We start from the raw sequence: 18,250 nt of genomic DNA, 5'->3' as shown, positions 1-18,250 counted from the left end.
ACCACCTGGGCTGCAGAACTGTGAGGCAATAAATTTCTTTTGTTTAACCCATCAGTTTGTAGCATTTAGTAATAGTAGCTATATTCGGCCATTATGGCATTGCTATAAAGAAATACCTGAGACTGGGTAATTTATAGAGAAAGAAGTTTAATTGGCTATACTGTTTTTCAGGCGATACAGGAAGCACAGTGCTGGCATTGCTTAGCTTCTCGTGAAGCCTCAAGGAGCTTTCAATCATCGCAGAAGGCAAAGCAGAAGCAACTGGTGGTAATTGGGGGATGCCACGCAATTTTAAATGACCAGGTCTCACAAGAACTCATTACGGCATAGACAGTACCAAGCTATGAGGGCTCCGCCCCTATGATCCAAACACCTCCCACCAGGCCCCACCTCCAGCATGTGTGGATTACAATTCAACACGAATTTTGGGTGGGGGCAAACATCCAAACTTTATCAGTAGCCCTAGGAAACAACCAGAGGATGCCCCAAGTCAGTGGTGGTTTGGTAAATACTTACCATCCAGTTCCAGGAGGGCAGAGATTCATAGTGTTTGCTGATTTCCATGGTGTAAATATTCCCACGATGACCAATTTCAAAGCAACAAAGTGAAGTAACATCACTAAATGTGAAGGAGGAAAGATGTGCAGTAGCAAACCAAACACACACACCCCCCACAGATATAATCTCCAGAACACAGATAAGAATAAAAATGTAGTGAAATCATTAGGAAGTGATGAGCCTGGGGTATTTATCACTTCTTAAATGTAATTTGATTGTTAGTTTACATACGTCTGTGTTTTAAAAGACTCTGTATAATAGTCAGCTCTCAAAATTCCTGAAAATGTAACCATCAGTTCTCATGAGCCTGCAGAAGCAGGGACCCAGGGAAGGAAGTAGACAGCAGACCAGAAGCCAAAAGCCTCCACCCTCACATCTAAACTGTGCCTGGCCCTGCGAGCATGGGCTGCAAAACCAAGCCCCTGTGCAGAAGAGGGGTCCTGCTGACTGTCAGATGGTAACAGACAATGTCTGGTTAATTAAGCAGGTTTTACTGCAGCCAAAACCCTGAGCCTACCTTCTCCCTGATCCCATAAAGCATTTGTGGCAGTTCAGTTTTTAACCAATGCAGGAGTAATTTGAAATCAATTTCCTCTCTCCTTGATGAACAATGGACTATTTAGTGTGACCCACAGAGAAAATGAGAAGCCCGTGTGTGTGAGGCAGCTACCTGGAGCCCCAGCTGCAGCATACCTGGACGCCTGACTGGTCCCACCATGAGGATGCTGGTCTCATTTCTCTCTGGATTGTGTACACCCTAAGTTGGATGTTTGAACTTCTCTTTTAATTACAAGGCGGCAGGGGCCATATTTTATCCTTCTTGTTCAATCATCACATGTAAGCTATGAACGAGACACTCTGGAAACCCAAGTGAGCAACACAGGTCCAGTCTCAACCCTACTGCCTCAGACAGCCAGGCAAAAGGCTAGAAAGTACCCACAGAAATTCAAAACAAATTAAAAAACAAAAGAAAAGAAAAAAGGCTAGGAAGGGCTGCAACAGAAACCTAAGAAGGCTTCCATTAACACAGTCACATAGAAACATTTGTCCAGTTAGCCAGATGCATCTTGCATAAAAGCCACCTGCAGGCTGGGAATTCCACCACTGTTTCCTAACCACTTCATCCTGGACAACTTCAGCCTTGGCTGGAGGTGGGACAGTAACACTCTCCCTGGGTTGTTGTAAGGTTCAAATGAGACCATGCATGAGAGTGAGCAGTCTGTTCCCTCTGCTCCTTAAACTTTTAACTTTACCGCTTTCACATTTCTGCTCAAATATCAACTTCTTCTAATGAGGTCTATTTAAAATGGGTGGCGATCTACCCAACTCCCACCTCCACCAATTCCTCATTTCCATGACTCCTCTTTCCTTTTTACTGACACTTCTCACCTTCTATCCTGTTAGTCTGTTTCCCCCCACTAAAATACAAGCTCCATAAAGGCCGATGTTATTTGTTGCTTTTGTCACTTTTCCAAATACCTATAATAAGGTATGCCACATAGGAGGTACTCAATAACTATTAGAGATGGGTGGATGGATGGATGGAGAGAAGCGAAGAACTCATACGGAAGAGACTCGCTGATCCACCTCCAACATCATTTTTGTTTTTGTTGAATAAGTGAACAAAAGAATACATCATCAACACTGATTTGAGCCCATAAATAGCTGGAGATTACCCAAAGGATATAATATTGTGATTTTCCTCTAGTTAATAAAAATAGTAAAGGTCACATCAAATAGCAAAGGTGAACATGCCTGCATTCTACAGTGTCTCAATGTCTTCCCAAAGTGTGTTCTGGATGAGTTAGCCCAACTCAGAAAGGTGGGAGGGAGGCATTCAACGGAAGCCATTACCCTGATTCAGAAAAGTTCTTTTTATTTTGTTTTGCTTTTTGAGACAGAGTCCCCCTGTCACCCAGGATGAAGTGCACTGGTGCAATCTCAGCTCACTGCAACCTCCGAACCTCCGCCTCCAGACTTCCAAGTGATTCTCCCACCTCAACCTCACAAGTAGCTGGGACTATAGGCATATGCCATCACACCTGGCTAATTCTTCTTCTTCTTCTTCTTTTTTTTTTTTTTTTAAAGACAGAGTCTCACACTGTCACCAGGACTGGAGTGCAGTGGCACAATCGCAGCTCACTGCAGCCTCCACCTCCCAGGTTCAAGTGATTCTCCTGCCTCAGCCTCCAAAGTAGCTGTGATCACAGGCACCCGCCACCACATTCAGCTAGTTTTTTATATTTTTAGTAGTTTCATTAGGGGTTTACTATGTTGGCTTTAGGGTTTGGCTATGTTGGCCAGGCTGGTCTCGAACTCCTGACCTCAAGCAATCTGCCTGCCTTGGCCTCCCAAAGGGCTGGGATCACAGGGGTGAGCCACCACATCCGGCCAAAAAAAGCTTCTTAAAAATCTGTTTTTATACATTGAGATTTCAATTAAGATTTTATTTGCAAAACAGTTTCCTCTGCTAAAGGCAAGCCTGAAAATACCCAACTTCAAGACATTTAAAAAAACAAAAACAGGCCTGGTCCAGTGGCTCAAGCCTGTAATCCCAGCACTTTAGGACGCCGAGGCAGGAGGCCTGCTTGAGCTCAGGAGTTTGAGACCAGCCTCGGCAACACCAGGAAAACACAACTCCACAAAAAAATAAAAAATAAGCCAGGCATAGTGGCGCACACCTGTGGTCCCAGCTACTTGGGAGGCTGAGGTGGGAGGGTCACTTGAGCCTGAGAGATTAAGACTGCATGCACTGAGCTATCACTGTGCTGCGACACTCCCACCTGGGTGACAGAACAAGACCCTGTCTCAAAAAAAAAAAAAAAAAAAAAAAAAGAACCAAAACCACATCATCTCAAACTTTAGTAAGAAGTTCAACAGGCAAAGTAGAAGGTTTCATCCAGAGTCAAAATTACCCTTAACAAATCCCCTGAATCACTCAGAAAGTACAGTTCACGTCTTACGTAATGATACAGTACATGTTTTGTGTAATACCAACATTTGCCACCCACTGAGCTTGACTGACATCAAAGTCTTCATGCAGGTAACTGGGGATTGCTTTTCAGTACACAGAAATGAACAAAACATGAGTAGAAGAGTCCCTGCTTGTCTATGAAGTTCATTCCATTACACACACACACACATACACACACACACACACACACACACACACACACAAAATAGCTGGGCATGGTGGCATGCACTTGCAGTCCCAGCTACTTGGAAGGCTAAGGTGGGAGTACCGCTTGAGCCCAGGAAATGGAGATTGCAGTGAGCCTAGATCATGACTGCACTTCAGCCTGGGAGACAGAGCTAGACCCTGCATCAAAAATAAAAAAAATAAAAAAAAGAAGCAAGATACGTGAAAGCACCTACAAAATAGTTTCGATGCCCAAGCACGAAGGGTCACACCTGTAACCTCAACACTTTGGGAAGCCAAGGCAGGCAGATCACTTGATGTCGGGAGTTCAAGACCAACCTAGCCAACATGGTGAAACGCTGTCTCTACTAAAAATACAAAAAGTAGCTGGGTGTGGTAGTCCTGGCTACTTGGGAGGCTGAGGCAGCAGAATCACTTGAACCTGGAAGGTGGAGGTTGCAGTGAGCTGAGACTGCACTACTGCACTGCATCCAGCCTGGGTGACAGTGCAAGACTATCTCAGATAGATAGATAGATAGATAGATAGATAGATAGATAGATAGATGATAGATAGATAGATAGATGGTTTAATGCACAGTAGGTGCTCACTAATTCCAACTCTGTAGGTTGCTTGACTGCCGCCACTGTTAACTGAGATTTTAGAGACACAAAACTAGTTATCTTCCTACCATCTGCAGGTGTTGAATTGTGTCCCCACAAAGTCCTACATACTCATTCCCAGGGCCTCAGAATGTGATCTTATTTGGAAATCAGGCCAATGCAGATGTCATTAATTAGGATGAAGTCATTAGGGTGGGCCTTATTCCAATACAACTGGTATCCTGACAACAAGGGGCAGCCTGGACACAGACACACATATCCAAGGGAGAACACCATGTGAACACGAAGGCATACATCGGTGTGGTGCTTCTGCGGGCCAAAGAATGTCAAAAGACCACCAGAAGCAAGCCACCAGAAGCTAGGGGAGAGGCACAGAGCACACCCTCCCTCACAGCCCTGAGAAGGAACCAGCTCTGCCTACACTCTCAGATTTCTGCCCTCCAAAACTATGAAACAATACACTGTTGCTGTTAAAGCCACCCAGCCTATTGTATTTCTGTTGCACTTTGTTACAGGGGCCTTAGCAATTGAATATATCATCTAAGCTCACATTTTCTCCTGTGGCTCCACTCAAAGGCTCACACCCAAGCTCTTGGGCACTAATGGCTTAGAGTCCTGTGACTCTAAGCGGAGTCACAACTTAACTGATGGCTGAGTTTAATGAGCGTATCTTTTTTTTTTTGAGACAGTGTCACTGCATCCTCCACCTCCTGGGTTCAAGTGATTCGTCTGCCTCTGCTTCCTGAGTAGCTGGGACTACAGGCGTGCACCACCACACCCAGCTAATTTTCTGTATATTTAGTAGAGACGAGGTTTCACCATATTGGCCAGGATGGTCTTGATCTCCTGACCTCGTGATCCACCCACCTTAGACCCCAAAGTGTAGGATTACAGGTGTAAGCCACCACGCCCGGCTGATGAGCATGTCTTATAGCTCTTCACTCTATCGAGTAATAAACCTCCAAAATAAGACACAGGATGGGGACAGCACAGGATGCTCAACCTCACATCCTAGTTCCCAGATAAGAATCTCCAGGGTAAAAGCACAGACACTAGCTGCAACTAGCTGCCTGACTGAAGCAAGAAAAGCCGTTCTTCTCAATTTTTCCACTTTGTTGGCCCACTCCTTTTCTTCCCATAGTGAATAAAAACACCCAAGGGGAAATGCGGACCCATTCATCAACATTCCCAGCCAGACAGTGAGCTGCTTAATGGCTTTATCGATTCCTTGTTTTGCTCTACATTATGTGTTACATTGGCTCAAGCAGTCCATACAAGAAGAATCAAGATGGTGTTGGCAAAAAGGCATTATTTCATTTTAAGCTTGTTACCACTGAGACCAGTCAACCCTGAACAGAAGTAGCCGAGTTTCAAAACAAGCAAGTGCAAAATTTCTATTCATTCAGTGCCAACAGCTCCTTCCCATGGCCCGTGTCTCTCAGTTTCAAAGCCCTATCTTGGCTGGTAAAGAAAAACAAACTGTGGCAACCACCGCACCCTTTAAGTGGATTTTTCATGCTAGAAAAATGTTTTGCTTTGTTTTATACTCCATGACAATAGTTCCAAAATGCTTTGCAAGGATAAATTTCTTATTAGTAAAATTACAGCTACCACAAATCGCTCTATCCATTTTCACATAAATGCCAACGTTGAGCGAAAATAAAGTGATTAAATGGCTCACAGAAATCTGTCAAAGAAATACAGGGTCTTCAACATCCTTGCAGATGTATCCATGTTAATGGATTACATTAAAGATGACATAAGCCCACAACACACGGGAAATTCAAACAAATTTATTAAGTCCAGGACGATGACCTAACACCAAATCCTACATGGTAAAAGGATTACATCAGACCCTTCAACAATGTACTTAGATGCCCTAGACAATGTGGGCAGCTGGTGGTATCCTAAGCTAACAGACCAGGGAGAGTAAAACTCAATATTAAATGTTCTATACCATTTATTTCAATCACAGATCCAGTCAGGCCTCCATAATAGTAGGTTCCACATCCTTGAATTCAATCAACAGCAGATCAAAATCCAAGGAACCAGAGGGCCAATGATAAGGGACTTGAGCATCTGCAAATTTTGGCATCCACAGGGAGTCCTAGAATCAATACTCAGCAGATATGGAGGGCTGATAATACAGTATGGTCTGAATCTGTCACCCGAAGTTCATGTGCTGGAAACCTGATCCCCAATTCAGCAGTGTTGGGTGCAGCACAATGGGAGGTGTCTGGGTCTCGGGAGCACCACCCTCATGAATGGATTAATGCCATTAAGGAGGGAGTGGGTTTGTTATTGGGAGAGTAAGTTCCTTATAAAAGGACTTAGTTTGCCCCCTCCCTACCTTTGCTTTTCCACAGCGGAATGACACACTGAGAAGGCTCTCATCACATGCTAGCCCGTTGATCTTGGACTTCCCAGCCTCCAGAAGCCTGAGCTAATAAACATCTCTTCACTATAAATTACCTAGTCTCAAGTATTCTGTTATAACAGCACTATAAATTACATAGTCTCAGGCATTCTGTTACAATGGACTAAGACACATGTTACTAAAATGTAGGTTAAACTGCACAAAAATATTTAGAAAATTATTCCCTTCTAAAAAGTAATTGTGTCTTACTAAAGAATAAGAGTAAAATAATAATAATAATAATAATAAACTAATAGATTCTAAACTCATATACATGCAACTATTATTTTTATTCTTCATCTTTTCTACTTGCCAAACAGGAAACAATTTCGAACTAGCAAAGAGGAGACTTGGGTTTAAACTCACTTCTGCCACCAACTCACTGTGACTCTCAATGGGTCTCAGACTTTCTGAATCTCAGTTTCTTCATCAGAAATGAGAGAAGTGTTACACTAGATTACAGAACCAAAAGCTCGCTTTAAAGCCTCAGATAGCAAGTGTCTTACCCTAGACTGTCCCAATTATTTGTCAAATAAAGAGGTCACATTATGTGTTGCATACACTGTGCTTCAACAACAACAACAAATCCATCAGAGCTGAAGAACGGATTCTGTGTTTTGAAAACCCACTAGTGAAATCTGTTCTCTCTCTTGCAAAAAAATTCCTGTTGTTTGTATAAATGAATATGTATGTTGTCTCACACGCAGGAAAAGTAATGTGAAACTTACGGTAAAATTCTTCATTTAAGCTAAATGTGCATATGCATTGTCTTCTTACAATGGAAATCAAGTTGAGACTAGGGGGTTCAAGAATGAGGGGGTATCCACACATAAATTTCTACATTAACCTAAGCATTTCAAAGATAAGGGAATTTCCAAGAATACCCTTTGTCCTAAAATACCTTTGGCCAAAAAATTACTAAAAACTGATCTAAGAAGAATACATTTTCCATTTCTAAAACCAAATACAAACTGAGATTCTGCAAATTTGTTTTCAAATGAATTGTCCTTCTGTCTAAATAGATTTTTGCCTTGAACGTAGGCTGTGAATAAATCACATGAGGTGGGAGAGCTTTCTTTTTAAAAATACCATCAATTTTTCCAAGTCTTGCTAAAAAACACAATGGTACTAACACTTCAAGTTATAGCTGCTTATTCTTTAAACACTTTGTTTACTGAGAGAAACAGACCTATAAAACGAAAAACAGGGGCCAGGCGCGGTGGCTCAAGCCTGTAATCCCAGCACTTTGGGAGGCCGAGGCGGGTGGATCACGAGGTCAAGAGATCGAGACCATCCTGGTCAACATGGTGAAACCCCGTCTCTACTAAAAATACAAAAAATTAGCTGGGCATGGTGGTGCGTGCCTGTAATCCCAGCTACTCAGGAGGCTGAGGCAGGAGAATTGCCTGAACCCAGGAGGCGGAGGTTGTGGTGAGCCGAGATCGCGCCATTGCACTCCAGCCTGGGTAACATGAGTGAAACTCCGTCTCAAAAAAAAAAAAAAACAAAAACAAAAAACAAAAAACATATAAATTATCTAATCTATCCCCTTGAAGTGAACATTAGATTTTTTAACTATGATATGAACCAGTTACCTAAAGCTATAAAACCAGTAAGACTCTAAGACCCCAACCCTGTTTTACATGTAAATATTAGACAGTCCCACCAAGCTTGACAGCTGGTGTGTCAACTATACAAATGATATTCCAGCCTACCAGGAATGAATATAATGTCTTTCAATTAGGAGAAGGGTCACAGGCTAGGGCAAAACTACTAACGTTACTAGGATGAAATTCTCTACCACATTCTCTCAGGCAGTCAAAGGACGTGCCTCCTTTGCCCAAGTTCTGACATCTAGTCCCTTTCTTGGAATTGCAACACTGTTGACCCGTCTTGGAGAATATACAAACTTTGAGGACACATTCTCAGCTCTAAGAAGAGACACCTTGGAGTTCCCACAGTCTTACTTCAGTTAATTTCAGTTAATTTTGAGCAGCTAAGTAACACTATATAATCAGATGTTTTCCCCTTGTGCAAAAGAAGTACAACGTTAATAAGTACTAGCACCTAGCATGGAAACAAATGGTTCACAGCAAACAGACACAATGCAGTTCCTACATTCAGAGTACGAAGAAAAAAAAACACATCTTGTTAGGTTTTGTCCAGGAAAGTGGGAGATTATTGCTGCTCTCATTATACAGACACATGCAGCATGTTCAGACAGAAACCAAAAAATGTAGACTGTCATCTGTGAGCTTTGACAAAATGACAAACATCTGTAAATAAACAGACTAGTTTTCTCATTTTTCATCCAGATAAGAAAACCTTTCATTTTCCCACAACAGACAAGGCAAAAAAAAAAAAAAATCAGTGCACTAATTGTAACAATTCCCTGTCGATTTCAGACCTTAGCTATGCTTAAACCAGGCCAATTTTATTGTAACATCGTGTTTCTTCTTGTAAACTATTTCCCCAAACACACTGTGCACATTTCTCAGTCACGCCTTATTGATAAGAGTCAGGCTTGAAAGCAGGGCTGCCAGATTATTAGCGTAGCATATAAATTACCAACATGCAAAATGTTGATGGATGTCAGCGCCACTGGTACAACCAACCCAAGGTAGCTTTGAGGCTCAAACCAAGGAGCTGGCACTAAGTAGGCACCTAATAACTACTCGCCAAACTGAGTGACACTCTACCTAACAAACGAAACAACTTCATTCCTGGGTGTGCTTTAGCAGAAATAACTGATTGGATGGAGGAGGTGGTATGCAGAGGGGGTGTTCCTCCAACCCTCTGAAGTTGCGCTTGTCCTCTAAATAGGCAGCATTTGTAATCACTGTCTCTCTTCTGCTTGCACTCCCAATGTCTAACAGCCACAATTAAGGCCTGACCTACTTTCCTCAAGCATATCTGTACCTCGGGCACCAAGTCAATTCACACTTGGTCCACTCGGAATGGAAGAAATGCCCATGTAACTAACAACCCACAGCTGCACCCCACACACGCAGAGATGCAGGGCTCTGCATTGTAATCCACCCGGCGCCCTCCTCCCGGATGACTATTTTCATCCCCTCTTCCTGTTTAAATATATTTTGGCCCATAGCATTCTGATGAGTCCATGCTGGGCAGAGGACAGGCTTCCAAATACGTATTCAATCAGTCCAAACATTCGGAAACAGGTAAGATATTCTGTTAACAACAGTACCTAGTACATAGTTTAGATTCTGCTTTCAACATTGTATTTTTTTCAAAAAGTAATTTTAACAATCAATACACATTCATTACGAGCCACAGTGAACATCCTGAGATGCATTTTATTTTTTAAACACAGCTGTACGTCTGCTGCCTACATTGCTTTATCAAGCTCTAAGTGATTAAGGAAAAAAAGAGAATTCGTTTGCTGTGATAATACACAGATCTGTGTATCTTTCCAGTTGCCTTCAAGGTTGAAAGAAATGAGGTCTTCATGAGTACCAGCTAGCTATTCATTAAATTTAGTAGAAACAAAATATTACTTTTCAAGCACTTTAAAGAACTGAGAACGCTACAGAGCTCAGCAGAATTTTTCTGGATTTTTTTTTTTAAGTTTTCCTGACCCCCTTTTCTAACATCTCTCCTCATTAAAAATGCCTCAGTCTGAAAGGAAATGAGGAGAACAGGAACAAGAGCTGATGAGTAAATGCAAGTGATTATTATAAGAACCTCACTCATCTCTAATTTTTGAAACCCAGTTCATTTTGTTTAGCTAAGAAAAGGAGAACTGTATACACAGCTTGCTTTTAAGAAAAGACTTTAAACCTTTAAGCAGCAATTTACACCCATGTAACCGGGCCATCTTTTTTGTTTTCTCATTATTTCTACCTAGCTAACAAAGGAAATGCTGATTCCTGGACTTAAAGGAAACTAAAAGAACACCTAAAAGCAATTCATCATGGTGGGGCCTCTCTTGACACACACTGCTTTAGGGTTTCAATGGTGTGGGCCCTGATGGGGATGAAGTGCCCAGTGTGTATACAGGGATATGCCCTGAAGAAGAGACAGATACGGGCCAGGGTTCCCTGACTTGCTCCAGCCCTGCACCCATCTCAAATTCCAACGTGCATAGGAATTGCTTGGAGAATCTTGTGAAGAACAGATCCTGATCCCTGAGATCCCACAGTAGGGCCTTAGAGTCTGAGAGTCTGCATTTCCAGTAAGCTTCCAGGTGATGGTGATGCTGCTGACCAGAGCATGACACTCCAAGTAGTAAGACACAGAATATCCCAGAACACCCCAGGCCCACTTAGGACCTATATTGTGTTTACCTGGCCAGTATTCATTCTCTCTAGGAAGCCACCTTCAGGACAATCCCATGGGCCATACTTAGGTCAAAGATGGGGCTATGTCCCATATGGAGTCCAGTAAGGGTCAGCCCCCCAACCGGGGCTTTTGCTGGACCTTGTGGGGTAAAATGAATAACTATTTCCTATTCAACCTGTGGAACACGAACTTGTGGGACTACCTTCACCAGAATTCAAGGAGGTGGGCAGGTGATTTTCAGAGACAGGGTAAATATCGAGGGATCACAAGCTAGACAGATCAACCCCTTTCTTTAAAAAAAAAAAAAAAAAAAAAAAGAGAGAGAGAGAGAGAAAGACAGAAAACAGAAAAAAATTGGTGTTTCCTACAATAACTGCTAAGAAAATCATATGCAACTATTTTGATTAGGCGTAACTTTATATAAAAACAAAAACGGCGTGTTGCAATATCCATTTACCCTGGCACAGTGTAAGCTTCAGAGAAAGGGAAAATTCAGTCATCTTTTTTCCCCAGTGCCTCTTGCTGAGGGAAACTCCAAGCAGTCTGGGCTCATCCAACATTGTTTTCATGCTGACTGAGTTACACAGCAGTTTCTAGGCCATGTTGGCTCTGAAGGCGGGAACACGTTTCAGTTATCCTTTCCAGTCTCTGCAAAAATCTCAGCAACTGACACACAGCAGAGAATGACCAATCAGCACTCCACTGCGTGGGGGTACTTCATATCTGTCATCTTCTGGAACATCCCCTTCTACCCCTTTAAAGAACAATTCTCAAGGATCTTTGGGAAATCAAGTTCAGCATAGGTTGACTAACTTAGTTGCTTATGCCTAGAAACAAGACTTGAACCAAATCTGTCTACCAGTTCCAGAGTTCTTGTCACCATCTACCCAGTTCCAAAACCCATGTCCCCAACCCCAACCACTTTATCATGGTGCTTCAGTGAATATTTCTAAGCCAGAGAGTATCATGCTTCCACCACCAAGTTCAAAACCTGAGGTCCGGCCGGGCGCGGTGGCTCAAGCCTGTAATACCAGTACTTTGGGAGGCCGAGGCGGGTGGATCACGAGGTCAAGAGATCGAGACCATCCTGGTCAACATGGTGAAACCCCGTCTCTACTAAAAATACAAAAAATTAGCTGGGCATGGTGGCGCGTGCCTGTAATCCCAGCTACTCAGGCTGAGGCAGGAGAATTGCCTGAACCCAGGAGACGGAGGTTGAGGTGAGCCGAGATCGCGCCATTGCACTCCAGCCTGGGTAACAAGAGCGAAACTCCGTCTCAAAAAAAAAAAAAAAAAACCTGAGGTCCACAGGATTCTCTCTGGTTTCTCTACACCTCACTGCCCTCTCCTCTTCCTAATCCTTCTCTATCTCCTTTCCATGCCACTGACCTAGAGAAGGGCAAGCCACCGGTCCCTCTCCCCACCTGCTGAAAGGCAATTCAGCAGTAAGGCAAGGACGTGTTATCTGTCCCTCAACAATGGAGGGAAGAAAACCCACTACAGGGCCAGCAACACAGCAGATAGGACATCCTGGATGCATATACACTTGGCCTGCAATTATCACAGCAAGCTCATCCCTGTGCCCTCTCAACCTCCAAAAAAACAAAGAAAAAGCACAAATAATATCCACAAGAAGGAAAGCTAAGAGGACCAGCTAGCGGAGACTGAATATTGCCCTAGGGTATCCAGTACCACAGGAAGAGGAGGGCTAGCCAAAACCCTCGTTTCTATTATCCTGTGATCCAACAGTTCCAGAGCTCTGTACTGACCTGCAACAAATATTGGCAAATGTGCACAAACGGTATATATAAAGACTGTTTTCTATAAAGTGGCCTTAACAGCTAATTACATTTGCTGCGTTTATTTTTTGGGGGACAGGGTCTTGCTCTGTTGCCCAGACTGCAAGGCAGGCATGGCTCACTGAAACCTCCACTTCCCACAGGTTCAAGCGATTCTCTCAACTCAGCCGCTCAAATAGCTGGGATTACAAGCATGCACCGCCACACTGGGCTAATTTTTGTGTTTTTCGTAGACACACTGTTTCACCTGGCACCTCTGCAGCAGATATTTAACAACAGAATACTATACGATACCTAAAAAGACTATGCTAGATGCATTAGGGATCAACAATGAAGTATTTTTTAAACTATTACCAAATGAAAAAAGCAAGCAATAGAATGATAAACACAGTATATTAGTCAGGTAAAAATAATGTATATATTTGTATAAATATACTTTTGTAAACCTATTCAAATCACTTCATACTCTAGAGCAGCAGGGCTGGAGGAAGTAGTCAACAGATGTAAGCCTTAGTTGAAATGTTCTAAGGAAAAAAAAAGTATTTATGTCATACACACACACACACACACACACACACATACACACACATATAGTGAAAAAAATATACATATATATGTTTTGTTTTGTTTTTTGAGACAATCTTGCTCTGTCACCCAGGCTGGAGTGCAGTGGCTTGATGATCTTGGCTCACCACAATCTCCGCCACCCGTGTTCAAGTGATTCTCCTGCCTCAGCCTCCCGAGTAGCTGGGATTACAGGTGCACACCACCACACCTGGCTAATTTTGTTTTTTTTGTTTTTTTTGTTTTTTTCAGTGGAGACAGGGTTTCGCCATGTTGGCCAGGCTGGTCTTGAACTCCTGACCTCAGGTGATCCGCCCACCTCAGCCTCCCAAAGTGCTGGGATTACAGGTATGAGCCATTGCACCTGGCCTATTTTTTTTTTTAATTAAAGAAAAAAATAAGTGCCAACAATGCCTACTCTAGGAGTAGATGCTCCCATGCTCCCGGCCCATCCATCTCAATCAGAAATCGAAGATGACACCATCCTGAGAAGACATGTGCCCAATGGTACACAGACACAAGGGTCTAGGCATTTCCAAAGAGCTGTGTCATGCTCAGGCACCACTTACCACATGCGTCTAGGAAAGCATCAGTCTGATACCCTCTGGCTCCTAGTATCATCTCTGGCCTAACTCCTCAACTTCTCACCATCAATTCCCTAAAACTGTGGGTCTCTTGCTCTAACCAACTTGAAATGGCTGTCTTCTATAAATCTAGTCTAGTAACTGACCTTTACTACACACCCATATTCCACTTTCATTTTCCCTGCTGAGTTTAGGCATCATCCATCCATCCACCAGTCCACTGTCCACCTATCCACCTGTGCACTGTCCACCTATCCACCCATCCATCCATCCATCCACCAGTCCACTGTCCACCTATCCACCCATCTACCCATCCATCCATCCACCCTGCAACTCTTCATAAGCAGCTGCCACGTACCCCACGTGCCAAGCACACAACAATGGACAAAGCCATCCTGACACTCAGACCAGTCTAGTGGCCTGAGCTACACACACTGATCCCCGCCCCGACCCCATCAGCCACCTGAATTCTGAAAGTTCGGAATGACTTTGAGCCATCAACAGCTAAAATGCAAAAGAACTGCATTCAAATCCTAGCCCTGCTACTGGCCAGTGTGTAATTGGAGGAAATTTTTTCTGTGAGCCTCAAAGTTTTCTCATTTCTTTGGTAGAGACAGTGTCTTAGAAGCAGGTATCTGAGAAGACACTTACATCTCATGAGTTTGTGGTAGAGATTAAATTAATAAATGCAAGGTGCTAAGTTCAGGACCTGGAACATATCATTCAACAAGTGTTAGTTTCCTTAATGAGAGGGTATTAGAGTAAGAATTGGCAGGCTTTTTCTGTAACAGGGCATATAATAAATATTTTAGGTATGCAGGCTACATAGCACTCTCCCACTGTGGTGCTGTTTACAAAAAATGGACATGGCTATTTCAATAAAATATGAGCATGGGTATTTCAAGAAAACTTTACTTATGGACCTGAAATTTGAATGTCATACATTATGTATGTTTCAAAATAATATTATTTTAATTGTTTTCAACAATTAAAAATGTAGCAAAATATTCTTAGCTCACTAGCTGTACAAAATAGGAGGTGGGCCAGATTTGGTGGTCCCAGGCTGCGGTTTGCTGACCCCTGTTTTACAGGAAATCCTATAAGCTACAGAGAGATCAAGAAATCCCAACTTAACATGCTATGAATTTTTCTTCCCTGTAGAGAGCTGACTACAACTGCTGTTTGTTGCAGAAGCCTCCAGCACTGGGCCACTTGAAGAAAACAACACATCATCAAAGCATACGTATACATGGATGCATATATGAGTATGTGTGTGTATATATTTTTTTCATGTATATGAATATGTTAATAAATATTTATCCCTCCCTAGGGCCGGGCACAGCGGCTCACGCCTGTAATCCTAGCAATTTGGGAGGCCAAGGCGGGCAGACTGTCTGAGCTCACGAGTCCGAGATCAGCCTAAACAACACGGTGAAACCTTGTCTCTACCAAAATACAAAAAAAAAATTAGCAGGGGGTGGTGGCTCAGGCCTGTAGTCACAGCTACTCCAGAAGCTGAGACATGAGAACAGCTTGAACTCAAGAGGTGGAGGTTGCAGTGAGCCAACATCATACCACTGCACTCCAGCCTGGGCAACAGAGCGAGGCTCTGTCTCAATAAATGAATAAATGAATGAAAGAATGAATGAATAAATAAATAAATAAATAATCCCTTCTAAATTTTGTATTTCTGGAATGTTTTATGATGGATATAACATCAGTGTAAGAGTACAACTGTAATTTAGGAAAACATGTAGAATAGGGGTCTATGTTCAAAACTTTCTCCCTGCAGTAAGAGTACCAGATCAAAAAGAATCACCACAAGCTCACATGCCTCCTTTCAGGAACAGGACACGTAACTGTAATAAACTGCAAATAATAATCTGAATCTAACCACAGGAGGCATCACAGACATCCAAAGTGATGGAGATTCCACAAAATAAGTGGCCTGTACAATTCATGGGGCAGGGTCATGAAAGGCAAAGTTCCAGATTTAAGAAGACTTTTTAAAGAGACAAGACAACCCAGTGTAATGTGTGATCATGGATTTGAATACTGGACCAGAAAAAAGCTAAAAAAAAAAAACAAAAAAAAAAACAGAAAAAAGTAAAGAAACAGTGGACCCACTGCAGTGGCTCATGCCTGGAATCTCAACACTTTGGGAGGCCAAAGTGGGAGGATCACTTCAGCCCAGAAATTTGAGACCAGCCTGGAAACACAGGAAGACCATTTCTACAAATATAAAAATTTTAAAATTTAACTGGGCATGGTGGTGTGCACCTGTAGTCCTAGCTAGCTACTCAGGCTAGGGTGGGATGATTGCTTGAACCCGGGAGGTTGAGGCTGCAGTGAGCTATGACTGTGTCACTGTACTCCAGCCTAGATGACAAAGTAAGACCCTATCTCAAAAAATATATAAAATTTAAAACTTTACTGTTTCCTATAAAAGAATAATAGACATTAGTGGGATAATGAACTAAATTTGGAAAAAGTTTGTAATTAGATAACAGAACTGTATCCAAGTCAGTTTTCTGATGTTGATGACCGTATCATGCTTAAGCAAGAGAATGTCCCTGTTTTGAGGAAACACATCTTGAAGTATTTAAAGGTAAAGAAATACCATGTCTGCAACTTACTCTCAAACTTCTCAAAAAAAAAAAGTGTGTGTTTGAGAGAGAATGAGTCAGAGAGAGACAGAGAGAGACGTGTGTGTGTGTGTGTGTGTGTGTGTGTGTGTGTGTACGCGCGCGCGCGTAGAGAGAGAGAAAGACAACACAAATGTGATCGACCTAGTATCTGGAGAACCTGAGCAGAAGGGGACATAGAAATCCTTTGTACAATTTTACAACTTTTCTAGAAATCTGAAATTATTTCAAAATTACAAATTTAAGGATGAAGAATACATGATAGCTACAAGTTCTCTGCTAAAACCTCTTTATATAGACATCATGCCTGTTTGCTTTCTACGCTTCCATTTTACAAAATAATGGAGGGTGATATTTGCTATCAGCGCTACAAATAAGCTAACATCAAGACTGTGTATACTATCACCACAGGCCCTTAATTTCTGCTGTAACATACAAAGGAGTCAAAACACTGCCCCTATCCCCCTTAACGGCAACCCCTGCAATGGGCCATAGTAGACTCCTCTGTCCTTGGCATCCACCAGGTGAGTCACACCTGCTGTGTGTCCTACATGTAGGCAGAGAGCTGGAAGCAGACAGATGTATCTGGGCACAGAAATGCCTAGGTAACACGTGGTCTACAAATGATAAGGAATAAACAGAGTAAGAACATGGCAGCCCAGTCTGTCTGATGATGCTCTATCATTTATTTCCACATCAATGTTAGTCAAAGAAGCCATGTAGCTTCTTTCCAGGAGGCAGCGCCAAGACAAATGGGACATCCAGACCAAAGGAATGTGTCAATGCCCTCCTGGTCCCACTGCCTTTCCCACCCCTGTGTTTCCAGTTTGCAGATTCTCATGACCCTACTGCTCTCATCACTGTGGTCAGTTCCTTCCCAGGAAGCCAGACTCTCAAAAGTCGCAACTTTTCAGTAATGCTGGCCCTGCAGACAAGATAACTTTAGAAACTGGTGGTGCAAATGTACAGAAGAACAGTCAGGCTTTAGTTTCCTATCAGTGACCCATGGAGATCCAAGGCAACAAGTTCTAACGCCACCTCCAATTCCCCTGCCCTGGGAAGGTGCTCACTGGTTGCCGTGTCATCTTCATACACCAGAGTCCAATCCCAAAACCCGTACAGGAAAATGACCTGCTAATTGGGTCCCCAGTGCCTCCATCATAAATAGATACTACAACTGGCAGTGTAATTAGCAAGCTTCTGCTGCCAAGACAACCACCTTTTTTTTTTTTTAATTTCCCACTGAAGAACTTGTCCTTCCTGACCTTAAGTTTCAAATCCTAGATATTTTGGGATGGAAAAGGTCTACTCAATCAGAGGAATCTATCACCTAATGAAAGCAATTAAAGTAGCAATTAAATCAAAATCCATACTAGAAAAACAAGGCAAAAAATAAAAAGAGAAATTAAGCAGAAAGCAAACTGCATTTGTAATTTCCTTTGTCTCAACTGTCCAGAGGCTTCACTAAAAATGCACGTTTTAATCCAGCAGCCCCATCAGTGTCTTTTCATTTTCCACTGTGATTACCAGCTGGATGGTTTCACAAGGCAGGCAGCAGCACCTGGCACACAGTAGGTCCCCAGCAAAGGAAACAGGTTTGAGAGAAGAGAAGACTTCTTCAA

General features: G+C 42.6%; 1 protein-coding gene and 1 long non-coding RNA gene across 4 annotated transcripts in view; both read right to left on the bottom strand.

Annotated features, from left to right (window-relative positions):
* The window catches only part of PTPRG (protein tyrosine phosphatase receptor type G), a 764,493-nt gene that overhangs the window by 721,392 nt on the left and 24,851 nt on the right, over window positions 1–18,250 (bottom strand). The gene's annotated exons all lie outside the window — the stretch shown is intronic.
* On the bottom strand, window positions 10,581–12,425 carry LOC116559186. The gene is made up of 2 exons (XR_004272365.1): window positions 12,335–12,425; window positions 10,581–12,027 (listed from the first exon to the last, which is right to left on the bottom strand). It is a non-coding gene; the product is annotated as an uncharacterized LOC116559186 (long non-coding RNA).

Source organism: Sapajus apella, unplaced genomic scaffold (genome assembly GCF_009761245.1).
Source record: "Sapajus apella isolate SASKATOON/1434 unplaced genomic scaffold, GSC_monkey_1.0 scaffold23, whole genome shotgun sequence".
In the NCBI taxonomy this organism is placed as follows: domain Eukaryota; kingdom Metazoa; phylum Chordata; class Mammalia; order Primates; family Cebidae; genus Sapajus; species Sapajus apella.
This window is presented reverse-complemented; position numbering and strand designations above follow the sequence as displayed.